Raw genomic sequence first — 24,429 nt, forward strand, 5'->3', positions numbered from 1 at the left:
GTGGGATAGGTGTGCCTTTCTAGTGCCATCACTTCAAGAGACAGAGGGATTTTAATCTCCCTTTCACATGCTTGCTTTCTCTCTCAGCTCAGTAACAGTGTGATCTGGTGTGACTCTGTATTCTCATTGTGAATGCATTAGTGTGGCATATGACAACACTGTTAGCAATAGATGCCAACATCCCTGCTGGAAGCCATCATACGACTTTGTTGCAATATGGTCAGACTGATGTGAGTTGGTATGTGTCCCCCGCCCCCAACCATTATACAATGATCACTTCTGCATTGTTTTTGTAAAACCAGAAGGGTTGGAAGCCCTCCCCCAGAGCGAAAATATTTGTTCAGTGACAGACTAGCTTATATCTACAAGCCATACATCCCAACCACTTCCTCCTCTCCTCACTCTTCTAGTGCTGTCACGCCCTTTTTCAGAGATAGCAGTGTGCTAATGATAATGCTTTGAAGTTTGAACCTTCATACAAGGATCTCAAAATGCCTGAAAGTCATGTCTGCACGTCAGGCACAGCACTATGAAACTCCAGCTCCCTGACTCTATGGGTGCATCTTCACAGCAATTCAACACCCATGGCTGGCCCGGGGCAGCTGACTCAGGCTTGCGGGGCTGTGAAATGTTCAGGCACGGGTAGATGTTCAGGCACGGGCTAGAGCTCAAGCACTGAGATCCTGCATGGGCGGGAGGGTCTCAGAGCCCGGGTAGCTACACAGCAATTTTTAGCCCTGCAGCCAAGCCCTGCGAGCCTCAGTCAGCTGATGTGGGCCAGCCCTGGGGTTTTTATTCCAGCGTGGATGTACCTTAAAGTACTTACATGGCCCCCCTTACGTCACAATCTATTGTATTTACTCCACAACGGGCCTGTGAGATAGGAAAGCATTAGTCCCATTTTACAGATGGGGCACAGCAAGACTAAGTAATCTTGTCCACGGTCACAGAGGAAACCTGGAGGTAGGTTGCTCTTTCTTAAACAGAACCAGTGGAAGTGACACAACAGATGGCAGGTAGTGAAAGACAGGCAATCAGACACCCTGATAGCAAGGCCAGTCTAAAAACCTGAACCAAACTGAATTTTACCATTTCCCTGCACAGAACATTGCAGGGGTGTTACCAACCAGGGATGACCTCATATGGCTTATATAGGATTTAAGGAAAATAGTAAGAATGAACTAAAGTCTTGCTGAGAGAGCAGAGTGTGTGCACCTCCTCAGTTACAGGCTGCAGAAAGTTGGAGACCAAAATGGCTGCTGATTCTGGTCACCGGCAAAGGCTTTAGAAATTTAAAGGTGCGGTATAGAGAAAATAAGGTAATTCGCTTTCACAGCTGCATACACACCACTCATTAATAAAAATACAGAGCCTATTAGATATGCAGGGAGTGGCTACAAAACTTAGCACAAACTTTTTGGTTTATCTGCTGCCTGCAAATTGAAAATTCCCATTAAAAGTGTTACCCGCAGGAAACATACAGCAACTTCTGGCACCACATGTGGACTCCACTAGTTTGTGGACAAATACACTCGGTGAAATACTTGGTTATAGTCTCCATTTGGCCAAAGGCTAGCCAACATCTTTTTGGTATGGTGGTAACTTGGGGGCATTTCCCCAATTATAACTATGGTACACAGCTGGGCCTTTGGTGAAAGTTGTAATATTTCAGTAAGATGTTTATACATATTAGAGTTTCCAAAGTTTGGGATGTTCATATCCGGGGCTTCCCCCATCACAGAGATGAGGACTGCTCCAAAATTTGGATCCCTACTTCCCCAAACCTGACTCGATTCCACTCACTTTCCCCATGTTGATCAGGAATCACCTCCTGCACATACAAGCCAGAGAGACCAGAGGGCCTCATTTTCAGCAGTGCTGAGACCCCACAATGCTATTTGAAGCCAGTGGGAGCTGCAAGTGCCCAGCACCAATGAAGGTCAGGCCCAGAGCACTTGGAAACATCGTAATAAAGCAGCTGCCATGTTACTTTCTGAATATTGGAGTTGTTTGGAAAGTAAGCTGCACCGTGTATGCCAGGGAACCCCAGTGCTGCCCCCTCCTTATAGCTGCAGAGCAAGGACAAAACTGATCTAGGATGACTGATGAAGGAAACAATTTCTGTTCATCTCTCTAAGAAAAAGTAGATAGTAACCAGGTAGCATGGCAGGGTGTGCTTAAATTTGTGATATGAAAAGCACTTTTCTGTTAGAAATGGCTACAATCCAAGACCTGAGATCTGACCCCACCTGCCCTCAGATCTGGGGAAAATGTTTGCCTGAATTAGAAAGACCCACCTGGCTAATGAGCTTGAGCTGGTGCAGGAACCACAAAAGGGATTAAAATCATGAATACCAAGATGTTTGCCAAGCGTCCCCTTCTAGAAGGGAGATAAGAGACAAACCCTGCTGATCATATTTCAGAACATGAAGTTCAAGGTCCTTGTTTTCTCCCTGTTCACAACACTTTCTGTTGTTGTTTCATATAACGTACACAGTAAGGAGAGTGTTTGTTTGTGTGAGTGCTCGGTTATGAAAGCTCGAGAACAGAAGAAAACTGTCCTTCCTCGATGTTAACTTATTCTTCACTTAACACTTGTTAATATTAGGCACCCTTTATGAAAATAGTCTGAGCAGAGAGAGCGTTTTATAATAGCAGCATCAAGGGCAGTGCCGGTATTTTTGTTATTTTTCCAGAGTGGAAGACTCAAAGTCAGAAAGAGAAAGACTGACATGAACACAAGCAGAACCACTGCCAATGTGACTCGAACATATGAAAGAACATAAGAACATGAGAACGGCCATACTGGGTCAGACCAAAGGTCCATCCAGCCCAGTATCCTGTCTGCCGACAGTGGCCAATGCCAGGTGCCCCAGAGGGAGTGAACCTAACAGGTAATGATCAGGTGATCTCTCTCCTGCCATCCATCTCCACCCTCTGACAAACAGAGGCTAGGGACACCATTCCTTACCCAGCCTGGCTAATAGCCATTAATGGACTTAACCTCCATGAATTTATCTAGTTCTCTTTTAAACCCTGTTATAGTCCTAGCCTTCACAACCTCCTTAGGCAAGGAGTTCCACAGGTTGACTGTGCGCTGTGTGAAGAAGAACTTCCTTTTATTTGTTTTAAACCTGCCACCCATTAATTTCATTTGGTGGCCCCTAGTTCTTATATTATGGGAACAAGTAAATAGTCTTCTCAAGAATAAGGAAAAGTTAAATAGACACTCAAGTGAAAAACTGCACAACTTTCTCTGAAGACTTAGGCAGCTAAGTGTGGAGACTCAGTTAAGCACTAGTTCTCAGCCAGGGGTACATGTACCCCAGAGGTACACAGAGCTCTTCCAGGGGGTCCATCGACTCATCTAGATATTTGCCTAGCTTTACAACAGGCTGCATAAACAGCACTAGCCAAGTCAGGGCAAACTAACATTTCATACAGACACTGACCTGTTTATCCTGTTCTATGTGCTATACACTGAACTGTAAGTACAATATTGATATTCCAATTGATTTATTTTCTAATTACATGGTAAAAATGAGATAGTCAGCAATTTGTCAGTAACAGTGCGGCCGTGACACTTTTGTATTCTTATGTCTGATTTCATAAGCAAGTCTTTTTTAAGTGAGGTGAAACTTGGGGGTCCGCAAGACAGATCAGACTCCTGAAAGGGGGACAGTTGTCTGGAAAGGTTGAGAACCACCAAGTTAAGGAACTGGTGAACAGTTTAAGAGGATCACAGGAGCCATCCTTGACTTTGAACGATTATCAATGATGACCTCCCACAGGAGGGACGTGAGAGCATTTTCTGATTCCAGAGACATACACCTGAGCAGACTGAAGCCAGCCTGGCTGCTATCACAAAGAACAAAGCAGCCTAGCAAACAATCAACACAGCTCATTTCCCATCAGTATCTACCACTGTATCTGTCTGGTACCGAAGATTTACATAATCAGAGGCTAGAATGAGTTTTTTTCAGACACATTCACTTCCCTAAACACAAGTATCTAAAAGCAAATTGCATACCAAGCATTCAAAAAAATCACGAGGCAGGCCCCAAAACCTTAAGTTTTCTTTTTTTTTTCTTAAGAAATGTTGGGTTCTTCTCTTTTGCTTTCCGGTTTTGGAGCCTTTAGGGTGCATTCGGGTCATCTTTTCAAGCTTTTCTCCACCACTGCGAGGGCTAGAAACTTACTTTACTTCACATAATCACATGACTCCGGAACATCTTCCTAAAAGCTCATGCTTCACGGTTTCAGCCAGCCAACTGCTGTGGTCAGGAAGGGATTTTTCTTCATCCCATTGTATTTTTCTTTAAATCACCATCCTCTGAATTATCAGGGATGGCCATGGCTGGAGATGGGATATTGGATAGGGAGGGCCAGGGCTCGGAGATGGCACTGAGCATTCTCTCTCTCAGGTGCTTGGCTGGATGGATCTTGCTCACATGCTCAGGGTCTAACTGATTACCATGTGTGGGGTCAGGAAGGAATTTTCCCCCAGGTCAGATTGACAGTGACCTTGGGGGAGTTTCGTAGTCTAGGTGCTGGAGGACTATAATACTCAAGTCTAATTTCAGTTGTTGGGTGGGGTTGGTGGCCTATGATATACAGGAGGTCAAACTAGATGATCTGTTGGTCCCTCCTGGCCTTGAACTCTGATATTCCATGAGCTGGAGCTTTAAGAACATCAAGTACCATGAGACTCATGATAAAAACATGAGAGTTGGCAACAGCAACGTTTTATTCAGTGGAAACCGAAGACCCCAATCCTGCAAGGTGGTTTGGGCAGGCAGACTTCTGCACCTTCCTTGAGCTTTCAGGATCAGGGCCTAAGATACAAACAATGAAGCTGCAGTAATTTGATTCCTGTTTGTGAGAGCAGCCTGGCAGCAAACAGATCCTGTGTCTCCATCAGAAAATGACGTTTTGTCAAAAGCAAAGAGTTTGGCAGAACGATGTTGATTTTGGGACAAAGCTTCATTTAGGGAAAACAGAATGGGGCACCTGAAAATGTTTTCAGAATGGAACATTTCAATTTTTGGTTTCTGTCAAAATGAAAGGTTTCCATTGACCCAAAATGTTTTGTTTTACTCCCCCCCAAAATTTTGTTTCAGGAGACATTCCAAAATGTTTTGGTTTTGTTCCATTTCAGAAAAAGGAAAAAAAAAAAAATCACAGTTTCCCACAGAACAGAAAATTGGGTCCCTGCTCGACTCTAGTTATTAGAGTGCTTTTACAGTCAAAGACAGCCATTGCTGAAGTTAAGCTCAGATTAAGACCTTTGTTAATATAATTGTTTAATTATATATTACATTGAAAAATATTTACTCTGATCACTTATACTGTGCCCAGACAGTATAGGTCAGGGGTGGGCAAACTTTTTGGCCTGAAGGCCACATCTGGGAATAGAAATTCAATGGCGGGACATGAATGCTCACGAAATTGGGGTTGGGGTGCGGGAGGGGGTGAGGGCTCTGGGGTGTGGCCAGAAATGAGGAGTTCAGGGTGTGGGAGGGGGCTCCGGGCTGGGGCGGGAGAGTGGGGTGTAGGAGGGGGGTGAGGGCTCCAGCTGGGGGTGCAGGCTCTGGGGTGGGGCTGGGGATGAGGGGTTGGGGGTGTAGGAGGGTGCTCTGGGCTGGGACCGAGGGGTTCGGAGGGCGGGAGGGGGATCAGGGCTGGGGCAGGGGGTTGGGGCATGGGGAGAGGCTCAGGGGTGCAGGCTCCGGGCAGCGCTTCTCTCAAGTGGCTCCCGGAAGCAGCGGCATGTTCCCCCTCCGGCTCCTACGTGGAGGCGTGGCCAGGCAGCTCTTCACGCTGCCCCTACAGCTCCAATTGGAGCCCCGGAGGGGGCCATTGGAGCGTGTAGGAGCCGGAGCAGAGAGCAGCCCCCGACCCTGCTCCCCAGCTGGAGAGGGGCAAGCAGGGGCCGTTGTTTGCCCACCGCGGTATAAGTTTTATTGCTACTGATGAAACCTCTGAGTAGTAATTGATGGTAAGCTGTTTTGGAATGCAGCCTAATGAATGTTTTTTCTTTGAACACTAAACAGTAATGCTGGGTTACGTGTCTCTGATTGTTTAGCTAGTAGTAATATAATAAACCTCAGTTTATCGGCAGAGTTAAGTCCTTCATCTTAAAGGACACAGGTAAAACGGACTTTAAGTGGAGCAAACAGCCTCCTGAAATGCTCTTCTGAATTAAAATCCTAAACGTATGTGACAATTACCTGACATGCGGCAACCCCAAGCCCTAAACGTCCCTGAATTTTGGGGAAGTTCTGATCCAAACTTCATTGCATAAGGCCATCTCACAAACACTGATGCATTTGCTTCACTTTAAATCAAGGTGACTACTCATGGTAATAAAGCACAGGCTTAAGTGTTTGTAGGATCAGGAACATGCTGCAAGTTCTGTGGCGCAGGAGTCCTGTCTATTTTTTAATTTTAGGTAAAACACCATGCACCCCCGTGGGGTTATGCTGAATATTATATTATCAATATAATATGTAAGCTCGGTAGAACTCTCAGGTGTCATTGAGGCCTTTGTAAATATGGGCACCTCTAGTTTAGGAAAAAGTAAGACACCTCTTTAATACACATCCCTTCTGCCAGAGGTGACAGCCTATGTGTTATTCCACGTGCACAGAGGACAATTTGTTTCCTTCCTAGAATATAACGGAAAAATAGCTGTGAACGCATAGTATTTTCCCAGGAGGTGAACAGGAAAAGGGACCAGCCCACCTTCTTCATGCACATTCAGAAGTGACCCTCTACCAGCACCCCATTCGCTGATTAAAGAAGAGCTAGGACTAGTTTCTTCCATTGCTTATATACAATCAACATCCACTGATCACACGTGAGTAAATGGGGGTGGAGAGAGGTCAGAACTTTTCTTCGTTAGGTTTTAAACTTTTTTCAGTTCTTCGCTGTCAGAGCCTAACACAAGATAAGTTCATCACATGACTAAAATTAATCACACCAATTAATTACCTTTCTCACCTTGGCATAACACTCAGCTGTGCGGGTCAGAAGAAGCCAGGGCAAAGCTTCCAGGGAGGAGAGAAAGAGAGGAAGCTACCCTCCGTTCCCCTGACTCTTAGCAACTTCCCTCTTTGCTGGGCTCTCCCAATCAGCCTCACCTGAGGTACTCCCCCTTTCAGGTAGCTGAGGCTACATCTACACTACAGGGGGGGGTCGATTTAAGATACGCAAATTCAGCTACGCGAATAGCGTAGCTGAATTCGACGTATCGCAGCCGACTTACCCCGCTGTGAGGACGGCGGCAAAATCGACCTCCGCGGCTTCCCGTCGATGGCTCTTACTCCCACCTTCGCTGGTGGAGTAAGAGCGTCAATTCGGGGATCGATTGTCGCGTCCTGACGGGACGCGATAAATCGATCCCCGAGAGGTCGATTTCTACCCGCCGATTCAGGCGGGTAGTGTAGACCAGGCCTGAGACCTCAGGTTGGAAGGGAATAATTGCTTCCCTGTACAGCCCAGGTGGCTATTAACCCCCTCATAGCCAAACACTGTGTGTGGCTTTATGCCCTCCACTGCCCTTTGAAATCCAGCACCAAATGCTTCCGCTTGAGGATTGCAAATTGCCTGGCCTTCTAGTAAGTTATACACACAAGTTAGCGTGAGTCAAGGTTCAGGAATTCAGTTCTAGTGTTAGCACAAAGCCCTGAGCATTACTGACTCTGCTTGGTTTCTTGTCTATTGCAAATGGCTTAAGGAAGCTCTAGGAAAATAGCTACCACGCCCATGGTAGTGGCCAACAGCTGGTGCTTCACAGGAAGGCAAACCCGCCCACTCTGCCTAGCCAATGGTTAAACAATAACTATTCCTTCCTGAGCACTCAATGCGCTAAACATTTCTGCATTGCTAGCACATGAGACCGTATCCACCACTACCACAGTATCTGAGAATGCTTCACAAGCTGTAACATATTTATCCTCCAGACACTATCATGAGGTATAAAAATGCTATTACCCCCATTTTACAGATGGGAATGGAGGCACAGATGCCCCAATCCTCAGAAGGATCCACAGCTGCTAACTCCCATTGATTTCAGTAGAAGTTAGGAGCCTGAATACCTTTGAGGACCTGGGCTTGAGAGACTCAGGACTAGATTTTAAAAGGCATTTTGGTGCAGCTAGGCGCTTGGTGGGATTTTTGGAAGGGCCTGGTTCCCATTGGGGGAGTTAGGCACCTAGGACTAGCTCTAAAAAGGGGACTTGGGCTCAGTGTTGCAATGCCTGAAGCTGTTCCACTTTGTATAAACAAGTAGTTATTAGAAGAGGAACTGGACATCAGGTTTCCTCTAGCCTAGGAATGTGACCCAACCCCAGGGCCATAGAGTCATTCCCGCTGTTTTTCTGGCCTACTAACTATTTGTTTTTACAAAGTGGACTGGCTTCAATAGGAGAGATTAACAGAGTCCCACACCAGACCACCCCATAGCTCTGGGGTTAGGGTATGCACTGGAGAGGTGGGGCCTGCTCCCAATCAGGCAGGGGGTGTGTGTGCTAACCACTAGGCTAACAGTTATCGGGGGATCACTACCTTTATTCTCCATTTTGCTCAGGGCCTGATCTGTTCTGCAGCCTGTGAGAACTCTCACTGTATCAGGCCCCAGAGGGGTGACGGCCTAGTATGAGATCAGGATTGAGGTGTGAGCTGCACTGGGGGTCAGGAGTTAGCCAGCTGTGTGCATGCCCAGTCGATTTTTAAGTGCCTAAGGGACTTTATTGGTGGAAACTCTAGGGACCGAGGGACTTTAGGGGACTAGAGAGTTAGGTGGCAGCCGATCAGAAATTTTGAGAATTAAACTTTGGACTTAGGTGCCTAAAATAGCAGTTAGGATCCGAATCCTTTTGTGGCTCTAGCCCCGAGGTACTTCCACCTGGGAACGTTTGAAAATCCCACCAGGTGCCGATCTGCATCGTTGGGGCCTTTAAAACTCTGACTCTAAGGCCTGGTCTACACTAGGCGTTTATGTCGAATTTAGCGCCGTTACATCGAATTAACCCTGCACCCGTCCACACCACGAGGCTATTTAGTTCGACATAGAGGTCTCTTAAATTCGACTTCTGTACTCCTCCCCAACGAGGGGAGTAGCGCTAAATTCGACATGGCCATATCGAATTAGGCTTGGTGTGGATGGAAATCGACGCTAATAGCTCCGGGAGCTATCCCACAGTGCACCACTCTGTTGACGCTCTGGACAGCAGTCCGAGCTCGGCTGCTCTGACCAGCCACACAGGAAAAGCCCCGGGAAAATTTGAATTCCTTTTCCTGTCTGGCCAGTTTGAATCTCATTTCCTGTTTGGACATCGTGGCGAGCTCAGCAGCACTGGTAACGATGCAGAGCTCTCCAGCAGAGATGGCCGTGCAATCCCAGAATAGAAAGAGGGCCCCAGCATGGACTGATCGGGAAGTCTTGGATCTGATCGCTGTGTGGGGCGATGAGTCCGTGCTTTCCGAGCTGCGCTTCAAAAGACGGAATGCAAAGATCTATGAGAAGATCTCTAAAGCCATGGCAGAGAGAGGATACAACCAGGATGCAACGCAGTGCCGCGTGAAAATCAAGGAGCTGAGACAAGGCTACCAGAAGACCAAAGAGGCAAACGGACGATCCGGATCCCAGCCCCACACATCCCGTTTCTACGAGGCACTGCATTCCATCCTAGATGCGGCCGCCACCAGTACCCCACCACTGACCGTGGACTCTGAGGATGGGATATTGTCCACGGCCGGTTCCTCGGACATGTTAGCGGACGGGGAAGATGAGGAAGGAGATGAGGAGGACAAGGCAGTCGACAGCGCTTACCAAGCTGATTTCCCCGACAGCCAGGATCTCTTCATCACCCTTACAGAGATCCCCTACCAACCGTCCCCAGCCGTTAACCCGGACACAGATTCAGGGGAAGGATCAAGCAGTAAGTGTTTTAAACATCTAAACATTTATTTTTAACAGAACTGGAATATTAACAATAACAACAATGTGTTTTTCATGATTTGTTTGCCCTAGGCGCTTAACTATTCAGTCCCAACTATTTAAAAAAATCTAACAATGTCTGGTTTTGCATGATTCTGCTGCCCAAGCCGCTCCACTCTTTAGTCCCTGCCAGTGCAGCTATATTAAAATGCGGTCTATATGTCCGGGGATAGAGCTGCAATCCTCCATGGACATCTCGAGGAAGCTCTCCTGGAGGTAATTGGAAAGCCTGTGCATCAGGTTCCAGGGGAGAGCGGCCTTATTGGGTCCTCCGAAGTAGGAGATGTTTCCGCGCCAGGAGATCCTCAAGTACTCCGGGATCATAGCCTTGCACAGCATGGCGGCATACGGCCCTGGTCTTTGCAGGCTTTCCCGAAGCATTCGTTCTTTATCGCTGTCTGAGATCCTCATGATTGTGATGTCGCTCATGATGACCTGCTTTGAATTAGGTAGGGGACTGTTAGTATTGGGACTGCTTGCCCGTTCCTTTACAGAACTGTAACCGCCGGTTTACAGCCACGCGGTGGAGGCGGGAGAGGGGCAGCATACAGGGATCTTTCCCTGGGACAGCCGCGAGGGGGTGGGACAGGGGCAGAGTTCATGCTTGGCCGATTGCTGGCAGCAGAGACTGGCATTGCTTTCAATGTGAAAGGAGGCCAGTGCTACTATTAAAGTTTTAAGCAGCCACAAGTCTACGGCTTACCATGTCTGCCTGCTACAGAAATTCCGGTGTCCTGCCCCGCTTCCCAGATCGGCAGTGCAAGACCCCAGGCACTGAAGGCGAGGTCCGAAAATTCGACCTTGTCCTGAGTGCGCATGTGATAGGTGCAGTGCATGGTCTTGTTCACAGAGAAAGACTATGTTCTTTGTTCACAACTACATTTATCTTTCGGAGGAATTCACTACCTTTTTCTCATTCCCACAGCCACATCTGCGACTGTCTCCCAACCCAGCCTGGCATCACACTCCCAGAGGCTAGCGCAGATTAGGCGGAGGAAGAAGAAGACGCGAGAGGACATGTTCTCAGAACTAATGGGCTGCTCCCGAGCCCAGGCAGCACAGCAGAACCAGTGGAGGGAGAATTTGTCCCAAATGCACCGGACACACATGGAACGTGAGGAGAGGTGGCGGCAGGAAGACCAGCAGGCGACTCAAACGCTGCTTGGACTTATGAGGGAGCAAACGGACACGCTCCGGCGCCTTGTTGATGTTCTGCAGGAACGGAGGCAGGAGGACAGAGCCCCGCTGCAGTCTATCAGTAACCGCCCTCCCCCGCCACCAAGTCCCATACCCCCCTCGCCCAAAGTCCAAAGAAGGAGGGGCGGCAGAGTCCGTGAAAACTCTCACTCCACCCCTGCAGACTGCTCAAGCACCAGAAGGCTGTCATTCCCCAAAATTTGAAAAGTCCTTTCCTTCCCGCCTCACCCAAGCCCCCGTCCAAGTTTCACCCCCCAGTTTCATGTGTGGTTGTTAATAAAAAATACGTTTCTGTTCATTACTGTTTCAGTCAGGTTCTTTTGAGGGAGAGTCTGTCTGAAGGGGGGGAAGGGGCTTGGTAATTGGACAGGACAGTCACCTTTAGCAGGGTACAGAGGCGGGGGCAGGTCCAGCAGCAGGGCACATACACAGTGCAGTGACTAGTTACCCTGGTCAGTCTGGGAGGTGGTTTTCATGTTCGGGGGGGAGGGGGGGGTTGCTCTGTGACTTTGTGGCGGGGGAGGGCAGTTACAGATCTTATGCAGCGGTCCTTTTCCTGGATCACAGAGCCACGCAGCAGGGGATCTGTAACCCTCCTCCCCCTGCCATAAAGTCACACAGCCCCCACATACACGCAGTCCCGCTTAGGAGGGCTGGCAGGCTCCGTTGAAACAACCAGTCCACCACTGCGAATCCTGTCATTCCTGGAGTTTAGAAGCATCATTTGCATCAGTACACTACACCCGCTCCCCACCACAGTCTGCGTCCCAGGTTTAAAACATTCCCGCGAAAACAGTAATAAAGACAACGGTGTTCATTAACAAAATAAAACTGATTTTATTTTTTTGGAAGGGGGTGAAGGGGGTATGTAACTGGAGAGGATAGTCAACATTAACTGGGTAAAGAAATGGGGGCAGGTTCAGCTTCTCTGTACACAAACTGAAAAGTCACTGGTAACCGTACTCACTCTGGAACCTAGCTTTCAAAGCCTCCCGGATGCACAGCGCGTCCCGCTGGGCTCTTCTAATCGCCCGGCTGTCTGGCTGGGCGTAATCAGAAGCCAGGCTATTTGCCTCAACCTCCCACCCCGCCATAAAGGTCTCCCCCTTGCTCTCACAGAGATTGTGGAGCACACAGCAAGCTGCTATAACAATGGGGATATTGGTTTCGCTGAGATCACAGCGAGTCAGTAAGCTTCTCCATCTCCCCTTGAGACGGCCAAAAGCACACTCCACCACCATTCTGCACTTGCTCAGCCGGTAGTTGAACAGTTCTTTTTCAGTGTCCAGGGCGCCAGTATAGGGCTTCATGAGCCAGGGCATTAGCGGGTAGGCTGGGTCCCCGAGGATCACTGTAGGCATCTCCACATCCCCAAGAGTTATTTTGTGGTCCGGGAAGTAAATACCTTCCTGCAGCCGTCTAAACAGACCAGAGTTCCTGAAGACGCGAGCGTCATGAACCTTGCCCGGCCATCCGACGTTGATGTTGGTAAAACGTCCCCTGTGGTCCACCAGTGCTTGCAGCACCATTGAAAAGTAGCCCTTTCGGTTGATGTACTGGCTGGCCTGGTGCTCCGGTCCCAGGATAGGGATGTGAGTTCCATCTATAGCCCCACCGCAGTTTGGGAATCCCATCGCGGCGAAGCCATCTATGATGACCTCCACGTTTCCCAGGGTCACTACCTTTGAGAGCAGTACCTTAACGATTGCGTTGGCTACTTGCATCACAACAACCCCCACGGTAGATTTGCCCACGCCAAAGTGGTTTGCGACTGACCGGTAGCTGTCTGGCGTTGCAAGCTTCCAGAGGGCTATGGCCACTCGCTTCTGGACAGTCAGGGCTGCTCGCATCTGGGTGTCATTGCGCTTCAGGGCAGGGGACAGCAACTCACAAAGTTCAAGGAAAGTCCCCTTCCGCATGCGAAAGTTGCGCAGCCACTGGGATTCATCCCAGACCTGCAGCACTATGCGGTCCCACCAGTCCGTGCTTGTTTCCCGTGCCCAGAATCGCCGTTCCACAACATCCACATGACCCATTGTCACCGTGATGTCCTCGGCGCTGGGTCCCATGCTTTCTGACAGGCCTGTGCTACTCTCAGACTTCAGGCCCTCACCGCGGTGCCGTAGCCTCCTCGCCTGGTTTATCTGCATCTGCCTCTGGGAAAGGTGGATGATAAGCTGCGAGGCATTGACAACGGCCACAACTGCAGGGATGGTCGCAGCGGGATCCATGCTCGCAGTGCTGTGGCGTCCGCGCTGTCACTGACCAGAAAAGTGCGCGAACTGATTTCCCGCCGGCGCTTTCAGGGAGGGATGGAGGGCGGTAGTGACGGACGGATGACGACAATTACCCAAAAGCACCCTCGACCCTTTTTTTTTACCCAGAAGGCATTGGCGGCTCGACCCAGAATTCCAATGGGCAGCGGGGACTGCGGGAACTGTGGGATAGCTGCCCACAGTGCACCGCTTCCAATGTCGACGCTTTCCCCGTTAGTGTGGACTCACAAAGTCGAATTACTGTCCTTAGTGTGGACACACACGTTCGACTTTGCAATATCGATTCCACATATTCGATTTAAGTGAAATCGAACTACCCTCGTAGTGTAGACATACCCTAAGGGTATGTCTACATTGCATCTGGCAACAAGCCTCCCAGCGTGAGGCCACAGACTTGCCCTGGCAGGGCTCTTGCTAGCACAGGCGCTGACTCCGTGGGTGCTCTAGGGCTGGAGCACCCACAGAAAAAAATAGTGGGTGCTCAGCACCCACTGGCAGCCCAGCGGATCAGCTCCTCCCGCTCCCGCTCCGTGCCTCCCGCCCGCCGTGGATCAGCAGTTTAGCGGTGTGCAAGAGGCGCTGAGGGGGAGGGAGAGGAGTGGGGACAGGAAGAGGCAGGGGAAGGGGGCGGAGCGGCGGCAGGAAGAGATGGGGCCGGGGGGGCTTGGAGGAAGGGGTGGAGTGGGGGTGGGGCCCGGGGCGGAGCGGGGGTCAAACAGCCCCCGGGATCTGAGTAATTCGGTGCCTAGGTGTGCTAGTGCTCTAAGAATAGCCGTGTAGACGTTCCGATTCGGGCTGGAGCCCACGTTCTCAAGCGTAGGGTGCAGGGTGGGCTTGAGAGCACAGATGCCCCATGGCAGTGCAGGGAACTGAGCCAAAGTCTCCCAAATTCCCAGCTAATTCCCTAACCACTGGGCCAAACTTCCTTAACCTCATGGGCGGCAGGTATCATAGGCTGGGGGAGTCTGTGCCTCCCCAAACAGCCTGGCGTGGCCCCACCCACACTCTGCCCCCAGACTCCCTCCTGCAGTTCCCTGCGCTCTACCCTGGCCCAGACTGGCTGGGGCTGGCTGGCCTCCCGCGGGGACTTGGGGTGGCTGGCACTGGGGGCCGCGGTGCCCTCCCGGCGCTCAGACCGTGCCGCTCGGCGCACTGGGGCTGGGGGCACTGCGGCTGTGCTGCATGGTGCTGGGGTGGTGGTGCTCTGGGCTCCTGTGAAGAAAGGGGGGCAGAAGGGAAAGGGGAGGGGTGGAGCCTCGGGGACAAGGGATGTGGCTGGGGGCCAACCTCCCCCAGCGGCTGGGGGCCAACCTCCCCCAGCGGCTGGGTCTTCAGCCACCCAATCTTAACCTAATCAGGTAACTGACTCAAAATGTCAGAGAATCTCTAGCGACCCTAAGAAAAAAAACCTATCTGTTCATCTAATCCATCTCCTTGCCAGTGCAGTATTGTCTCCGGTTGTACATGTAGTAGAATTCTTCCCAGACAGTTTAAATGTCCCAAGCAATAATGCTTCCACCACTTCCCTTGGGAGCCTACTTTGTAGCCTTGTTGATCTCACTATTCAGAAGATTTTCTTGATAACTCGCCGTCAATTCCACATCCCTTTGATCTAACTTAAGTAGCTCATCTCTTCGGAGAGCATGAGCATGATTCCCTTAACCATGGCCTAGACAAAATGTAATTATCTTCATCCATTGTCAACATAAGAACAGGAACTGAATAGATACATCAAAGTGAAACTGACTAGGCCTGGGATTTTCAAAAGGAGCTAAACAAGTTAAACTCCTAATTCCCATGAATTTCAGTGGGATTTGAGCTAACTCCATTATGTTCCTTTGAGATCCCGCCCATATCTTTCCCCATTATTCAAGAAGAAATGCAGAAATTAAACAGGCAGCTTGAATAGGAAGTTTAGTTTTTAAATTTTTTTGATTTTATGGGGTTAGAAGCAACATGGGTCAGGGCTTTTTTAAAAAGTCTATGGGACACAATTCTCCGCTCACTCCAGTGTGAATCAAGAGTAACTTCACTGGAGTTGTTGTGTATTGAGTGTGGAGATAAATGGCTGCTACAAGGTTTACAGCTCTCTGTGTCCCAGTGATTTCTTCCTAAAACTGTTGCCCCCAAGGATATAACAGGAGTCGTACTCAACACAAGAGGAAACGGACAGCTTGTAGGCAAATGATTTTTTTTTTTAAGGCAGAAACAGTCCTCAGTCTGTTCAGAGATCACAGGTTATTTTTAATGTATGTAAGCTAGTGAAGAGTTTTTGCATGTCTCAAGTTCCCAAGCAAGCTCTCCCATTTAACTTATCAGGTCTTTTCTTTTTGTTTTAAACAAAGAAATAAGTACAGGTGGGATCTTGCTCTTTGACAATCATTAACCGCCCATGTTTGTTCTCCCACCACTCAGATAGTTTCTTTCCTAAATTGTATGGGATATGGTGAGGAAACAGTCCCTAAACTAGTTCTAACTGGCTAAACCTGGGTCTATGTATCCTACTTGGAGTTTCCCAGTGGTTTCTTTGTAGGGGAAAACTAGGTGGGTTTCCCACACCCAAAAACACTCCGGGTTCAATTCTCCTCCCAAAGTGGGTTTACTCCAACAGAATTGCATTGACTTCAGTGGAGGCACTCCTGATTTTCCCTGTTGTAGTTGGGAGAAGTATCACAGCTTCTACCTGTGTCCTGGCTCTAAGTTATCAATTTCCAGGAGAGGGGAAATCTATTCTCTCCTTGAATATCTTTTCCTGTGCTTTGTACTATAATATGAGAGGAAGTATGGTCTAGTGGTTAAAGCTTAGGACTGATAGGACTGTGGGGGTCTGCCATTTATGCCTTTGAAAGTCAATGCACATACTTGCCCATCCAGGGACACATTTGTGCGTGGTGCTAGGCAGAAGTCTCCTGCAGAAAAGCAATTTGCACATTGGGTTATTTTTTCAGTGGTGACAAGATTTAGTTTCTTTTATCAGGCTGCATGAATTCCAGGAGCTTATCTCAATTGTTTCTGCTCCTGGACTCATCAGCAAAGGTGAGAATAGGCTGAGTACTTCCAGTGTACAGAACCCTACCCAAGCCCAACGTCTATGTTCTCAGCCTTCCTGCTGATTTTTCATTATCTGATTCTCCGCTTCCCCCCCGTAGCATTTCCGAGTCTGAGACTCATTGCTCTGGTCCTTGCACAGCCTGAGAAAAGCTCATTAAGTTTTGAATCAATTCTTCACTTCACTCTCTGGCCGTGCAGGGCCGCTAAGTTAGTAATTACTTTCCTTGGCAGTACAGAATCCTAAACACATTAGGACTGGAATGGACCACTAGTGGGTCATCTCTATCTTTCTTCATTGCAGCAGGATTGATTTCACTATGGCTAAACCATTCCTACGATATGAGCGTCTAGTCTAGCCAGGAGTATTTCCAACCATGGTAATTCGTCAACCTCCTTTGGTAGCTTGTCCCATAGTTTTAGCTGTTTTTTACTGTTACCCCTTTGCTTCACCAGTGCTGCCTCTTTTACAGCCCTTCTTCCTGTCTTGTCTGTGGGCTTTCTTTCTCACTGCCCCATTGGCCAGGAATGCCCTCTCTGACTTACCTCACCACGCATCCCTCCTTGCCCACAATCACTCCCATCTGACGTTGTTCATACAAGTGACGAGCTGTGACTTCCGCTTTTCTGCTAACTGCCCCCTCATTTTACTGTTATCTTCTACTTCCAATTAACTGCCTTTCTGTGTTGCTTCCTAGCTGTCATGCAAGCAGGGCCGGCTCTAGGATTTTTGCCGCCCAAAGCAAAAACAATTTTGGCCGCCCCCGCCCCCGTTTTTTAATTACCCCACCCCTGGCCCCGCCTCAACTCCGCCCCTTCCCCAAATCCCCAGCCCTGCCTCCTCCCCCAAGGCTCTCAAGCCTAGGAGGGAGTGAGGGAGGGGGAGAAGCGGCGCCCGCGCCGCGGCCACTCGGAGTCTCCCCCTCCCTCCCAGGTTTGAGAGCCTGGGAGGGAGGGAGGGGGAGACTCCGAGTGGCCGCGGCGCGGGCGCCGCTTCTCCCCCTCCCTCCCAGGCTCCCAAGCCTGGGAGGGAGGGGGAGCAGCGGCGCGTGAAACGGCCGCTCGGGATCTCCCCCTCCCTCCCAGGTTTGAGAGCCTGGGAGGGAGGGCGAGTAGCGGCGCGCGAATCAGCTGTTTCGCGCGCCGTGGCAGCAGCAGCGGAGGTGAGCTAGGGCGGCCGGGGCACATTTTCAGGGGCGGCATTCTGGCGCCGGCCATGCCGCCCCTAAAAATGTGCCGCCCCAAGCACCAGCTTGTTTTGCTGGTGCCTAGAGCCGGCCCTGCATGCAAGTTGGGAGCTCTGTTGGGGGCAGGGACTGTCTTCTTTGTTGGTTCTCTAGGGTTACCATATTTCCACAATCAAAAAAGAGGACACTGGGGGGGGGAGCCCCGCTCTAGCCCCGCCCCTGCCCTGCCCCGCCCCATCCACTCCCTCCCACTTCCCACCCTCTGACTGCCCCCCTCAGAACCTCCAACCCCCCCCCCCCGCTCCTTGTCCCCTGACTGCCCCCTCCTGGGACCCCTGCCACTAACTGCCCCCTAGAACCTCACCCCCTATCTAAGCCTCCCTGCTTCTTGTCCCCTGACTGCCCCCTCCTGAGAACCCCCCACCCTAACTGCCCCCCTAGGACTCTACCTGTCCCCTGACTGCCCCGACCCTTATCCACACCCCCACCCCATATTCACACCTCCTCCCCCATACAGACCCCTGGGACTCCCACGCCCTATCCAACCGCTCCCCGCCCCCTGACAGGACCCCCAGAACTCCCGACCCATCCAACCCCCTCTGCTTCCTGCCTGCCTCGACCCCTCTCCACATGCCTGCCCTGACAGCCCCCCTCCAGAACCCCTGACCCATCCAATCCCCCCTACTCTCTGTCCCTTGACTGCCCCCTCCAGAAACCCCCTGCCCCTTCTCCAGCCCCCTGGCCCCCTTACCCTGCCGCTCAGAACAGCATGTTGGTCTCCGCACGACATGTGGCTGCGCTCCCCAGCGCAACACACAACCCGGTCCCTGCCCCCGCACAGTGCTGCCGGAGCGGGGCGCTGGGCAGCAGGGGAGGGGGAGCAGGAGCTGCCAAGGCCCGATGCGAACTGCCCGGCCAGCCGGGGATCTGAGAATGCAGGGAGGGAGGGGAGGGGAGTAGCTCTACATTGGCCGGGCTGGACTCCGGCAGCTGATCTGAAGCTGCGGGGGAAGGGCTCTGGCTGCCGGAGCCCCATGCGAGCGGCTGAATTTCCTGCAGCCCTGCCGCACTCTGCATGGGGGGTAAATCCCGGACATTTGTAGCTATTTACAAATTCCCCCCGGGCGCTATTTTTAACCCAAAAAGCCGGACATGTCCGGGAAAATCCAGACGAATGGTAACCCTATGGTTGTCTGTTCAACACCTAGTACAACAGGCCGTGGTTCTTGATTGGAATTCCTAAGTGCTACCATAATACAAATAATAATCATAGGTCCTAAGTCCTAATCATCCCTTCATGGAAGTGGGAAATATCACAGCTCAGTAGCTTTGATTTTGGTTATGGCCCACCCGTATCCCTCATCAATATGTGGCCTATTTAGATTACAAGCAGTTCACACAGGCAGACTTGTCTCCTGGATTGTCTCCATTGCAACACGTTAAGAGCCATACAAAGAATAAATCATAAAGGTTTCTTAACGTTTAAAAAACGCAAGAAGAATTCATGAGGGCTTGGCCACCGAGTGTGTGATACTCAACATTTGTTGAAACGAATACAAATGTTACACGTGTGGCAAATTGCCAGCACTACTATGATGGGTCTTGCGCTTTCTCTTCTTGGGGGGGGGGTTCAGGGCGCCATTTCTTGCCCCTGAAACTGGAATATTAACTGCCCCACTAGTGTCCTAGAGGAGGGGAGTGGAGAGGGAGGGACCCGGGCCCACCCTCTACTCCAGGTCCCAGCCCAGGGGCCCTAGGGATAGTGGTAAACCACTTGAACTAGCGGTTCCTTCCCCTGGGCTACTTCCCTCTCCTGCCCTTCAGCTTGTGGGGGGCTTCCTGCCCTCCCTCTGCACAAGCCAGGTGCCCCTTTACCATGGTCTTGGTCTCCTTAGCCCACCGCAGCACTTCTCCAAACTTTTCTCTGCTTTCCTCCAAACTGTTCTCTGTTCTAACACCAATCCTCTCTGCTCCAACTCCTTCCCCTGTCTGATTGAAGCAGGGGGGTTTTATCAGGTGACTGACTTCAGGTGCTCTAATTGGCTTCAGGTGCTCTAATTAATCTATAGCAAACTTTCTTCCCTCTACAGGGAATAAGGCTCCCTTCTAACCCTCTCCTGCTGCCCTCTGGCCATGCTGTATCACACAAAGCTAGTTGGAGAAAAAGGATTAGAACATAGATTCCAAGCATTTTCAATAGTTTTAGGCCAAGTCCTGAACCTCTATACACCAGGCTCTGCTTCCTGTTTACAATAGGAAGGTTCCCAGTTGCATGGGATGCAGAGTTTGGCACACACAGATAATGTCCTGGATGAATGATGTGATCATATGGTGACTACTGGCTTGATCCTGTATTCCGGGTGCAACCAAAACTCCCACGGCAGTCAATGGGAAAGTAAGGAATGCATCATCAGGCCTTACAAACCTAGGTTTCAGCAGTCTCAATCATGGGTCAAATGTTGGGTCTTGATTGTTGTCCAGCACACCGTTTATTTTTTGGGGTAATCTCATCCCAGAACTTTTGCACAATCCCACATAATGTGCATAACATCTCTAGGCCCCTGTGTGACACCTCCAGCCCATTTCCCATACCCAAGTGGTGTGATTGATTCAGTTGCTTGTGGGTATATATCAACACCAAGTTTCACATCCATTTGCAGAATGTCGTTTCACAATACCTTGTACTTAACATTTATGATTAGTCACTGACAAAAACTAAACGTAGTTAATGCAGAGTTAACGTCACCCAGTGCTGTCTCGTGCCCTTCCAGAACATGGAGCTTAGCTGAACTCAAATCTCTGAAAGCCAGATATGATGAATTAAGGTAACCCAAGCTTGAACCTCTGAAAGCCAGAAAATTCAGAGTCAAGGTACATGCTATGTTGTGACTCCGATGTCAGATATGCATCTACGGATTCTTCTTCCCCATCCCAATGTAGCTCATGTACATTTACTCTCCTTGGAACATCACTTTGGTTTGGGCAATTCCCTGCAACAGATTTTGCATGAGCCGCACTAATGTCTAATGCCCTGTGTGGTGCCTATGGGTGGTACATGTCAGAAACGACTGTGGTGTTTGGCTGTGTTTTGTAATTACCGCCTAATTCTTATGTTGTACACAGTAGTCCCAGGGTATGACAAGGTGGGTGAGGTAGTCTTTTGGAGCGGTGTTAATGGGCCACTTCACCTTGAATGGTCCCTTGAAATGTGTTAACTACTTATGCAAAACAATCTGTTCCACATTGTATTTAGCTGTGGCACTCGGCGTACTTTCCCCAGAGCTCTGTGTAAGCTCAAGAGCTTGTCTCTCTCACCAACAGAAGTTGGTCCAATAAAAGAAGTTACCTCACCCAGTGTGTCCCTCTCATTCATGTGTGTCATATAGCGCCTTCCGAAGTAGCTGTGCTACTCAAGGCAAATTTCCTGAAAGTGCAAAGCCCCTAGACTCACAGACAGCAAGTAGCAACATGTTCAGCAATCCTTCTCACATAGCTTCCGAGATCAGGACTGGAAGACGGTTGATAAACATGGCTGGGTTCAGTGACTACAGCATGGTGCCCTGAGCGGCTCTGCGAGTCTGACACTAGGTCTGCTCCTACTGCCCGCCTCAGCCATACTTCTACACACGCTCTCCCAGCCGCACCCAGCTCATGCACGCTGCAGGCTCTTTGGCGCATCAGTTCTAAACTTCATCCTCACGAGCTTTTGAAATATTGCTTCCCCAAAGGGGCAGTGGGGTGCCAGACTGTGACGCAGTAGGGAGTGGGGCGGATTGACCTAGGAATGTCGTCTAGTTTTACTGGGACTGTCTGCATTGGGGATGGGATAGCAGGGGATGACTTTATTTGAGGGACGATACCTGAGCTTGTAACCTGAGCCAGGAGGGGGTGGGGCCAGGTGACACCTTTGCCTGGGAAACTGGACAAAGGCGAGAGAAGGAGCCGGGGGGAGGGGAGTGAGTCGGCTGGGGGGGTTTCTTTCAGTTTTGGGCTGGCTGGGAAGACACAGGGAACCCCAAGTCTGGGGTCTTAAGCTCCTTGCCCCCCAGAGGGACCTGGCTGAGGGGTTCTGGTTGTACCTACAAGCCCTGCTTGGAACTGTGTTCCTGTCATCTAATAAACCTTCTGTGTTACTGGCTGGCTGAAAGTCACGGTGAATCGCAGGAAGTGGGGGTGCAGGGCCCTGACTCCCCCCCAATCTGTGACACAGATGTTAGCTGAGATCAGGTTGGGGAGATGAGGGTACCACTACCCTGCAAGTGAAGATGGGATTGGCGCACGGGAAGGCTTTGATTTAGCTAGCATGGGTATCAGTAGTAGTGAAGATGTGGAGGGACCACAGGCTTCAATATGAGCTAGCAACCTGAATATGTACCTCAAATCCACATCAACTCCAACCCTGTGCTGTCACTTTGTCACTACTGTGGTTACCTATACTAGCTAGATTAAAGTTAGCATGGGTATGCCTATCCACATTACAATCACACCTTCACTTGCAGTGTAGACATACTGTTTGAGCCCAGGTGTGTGCAAACACAGAAGAACCAGGTAATTTTTATGAGCGTCCGTCTCTTGGGAGCCCTTTGCTCGAATAACTCAAATATAGATCACAAATTCTATCCCATAACCCCACGAGGTACAGCACATTTCAATACAATAGGAGTAATTTGCAGATTTTAGTGCACTTAGAATAGTGCTCTAAGATTTGTGTGCTTACTCCCAGACTTTGTGAATGTTCTGAGCCAGTTCTGAAATGAATGGGTTGGACCGAAGTCTATCATACTGTATATCTCTACCCCAACCTTTGCCATCAGAAGCACCATGTAGAAACTTCCCATTTTCCTCTTTGAGGAAAAGTTCATTTTTCAGTTTCCCTCTCCAGGATTTCACAGGACTTTGTTAGCAACATTACATCTTTCAGCTGGAAAATTACATTTTTTTAAAGCAGAGATCCTAAACTTTTTCCATAGTGTGCAACACAGATTCATAGAATCATAGGACTAGAAGGGACCTCCAGAGGTCATCTTGTCCAGTCCCCTGCACTCAGGGCAGGACTAAGTATTATCTCCATCCCTGACAGGTGTTTGTCCAACCTGCTCTTAAAAATCTCCAATGATGGAGATTCCACAACCTCCTTCGGCAATTTATTCCAGTGCTTAACCACCCTGACAGTCAGGAAGTTTTTCCTAATGTCCAACCTAAACTGTCCTTGCTGCAATTTAAGCCCACTGCTTCTTGTCCTAGCCTCAGTGGTTAGGGAGAACAATTTTTCTCCCTCTTCCTTGTAACAGCCTTTTATGAACTTGAAAACTGTTAGCATGAGCGACTGGAAGGCGAGATGTCACTGAGACATTCTCTACACCATACCAGCCCCTTTCTCTCCCACATCACAACCCTTTTTTGGCAATAGCACAGATATCCCTAAAAGCAACTAGAAAAATTGCTTTCTTAGAAATGTAACATTTCTAGCTGCCTTTAACATGCTAAATAGGGAACAGAGACTGAACTGGAGCGAGGCTCCTGGCTCCAGCGCTTCCTGCTTCTGCAGAACTAAAGCTCCACAGGAATCCAAATAGAGCAAATAAATTCCCTGCAGAGGTGAAAAGTTGTGCAAAAGTCACGGTGAAGCTCATAAGCAGGATACGTAAGGGCTGGTCTACATTTAAAATTGAGGAGGACAAACAGAGCTTTGTCCATCCGGGGTGTGAAAAATTAATTCGCCTGAGTGCCATAGCTATGCCAGTCTAACCCCTGCTTCCATTGACCACGCTGCCACTGCTCGGGAAGGTGGATTAACTACAGCGACATAAAAACTCCTTTTGTCACTGTCGGAAGTGTCTACACTAACGTGCTACCGCACCACCACTGTGCAGCTGTAGAACTCCTAGTGTAAACAAACGCTAAATTTCACAACCTAGAGTGCCTGGTACACATGGCTTACCAATACCATATGCTGGGCCTGCATGCTTTATGGCGGCTGGAGCACTTCTGGGCATAGAGCTGCAGAGCTGGCTTGGAAGGGACCTTGATAGGTCATCTAGTCCAGTCCTCTGCATGGAGGCAGGACTAAGTATTACCTAGTCCCTGACAGGTGTTTGTCTAACCTGCTCTTAAAATCTCCCAGTGACCCTTGGACTGTGCCTGGAAAATCTGTTAGATGCACAAGACTTTTCCCATGAAAGTTATAATCTTTACAGAGCTTTCATGTAGCACACAGAATTTTTTTTGCTAGTGGATAATTTTGCAATTCTTCACCCAGCTTATTGGTCACATTGCCTGTGTTGTAGTTCTCCTTCTGGTCTGTCAAATGCAACAAGGTTCAAATTCCTAGGTCAAGCTGTTTTTGAGATTCATGATGTCAGAATAGCCAAAGAAATTCTTCTGTAGGTTCAGATTGAAAGGAGGTTTTGGGGAACAAGTTAACAGACATATGGGAGAGGATTTAAAAAAAATAAATCAGGCTTTTAATGGAAAAATATCTTACTACCTTAACTATGGAGTTACCACTGAAGCTAGGTGAAGCCAACCCTACAGGCAATGGCTGTAAAATTCTTTTTTAAAATAAAATCTTGGCTTCTGTAAAAAAGGACAGACGTTGCATATAGACACTAAAGCAGTGGGCTGAGGATGCGGTCAATTTTTGGTCCTTAAAATTTCATCAGGGTTTGTCCCTATAAGAAGCGGGGAATTTCCATGAGTGGGAGTTATTGCCATAATG

This window comes from Emys orbicularis, chromosome 18, assembly GCF_028017835.1.
Source record: "Emys orbicularis isolate rEmyOrb1 chromosome 18, rEmyOrb1.hap1, whole genome shotgun sequence".
NCBI classification, from domain to species: domain Eukaryota; kingdom Metazoa; phylum Chordata; order Testudines; family Emydidae; genus Emys; species Emys orbicularis.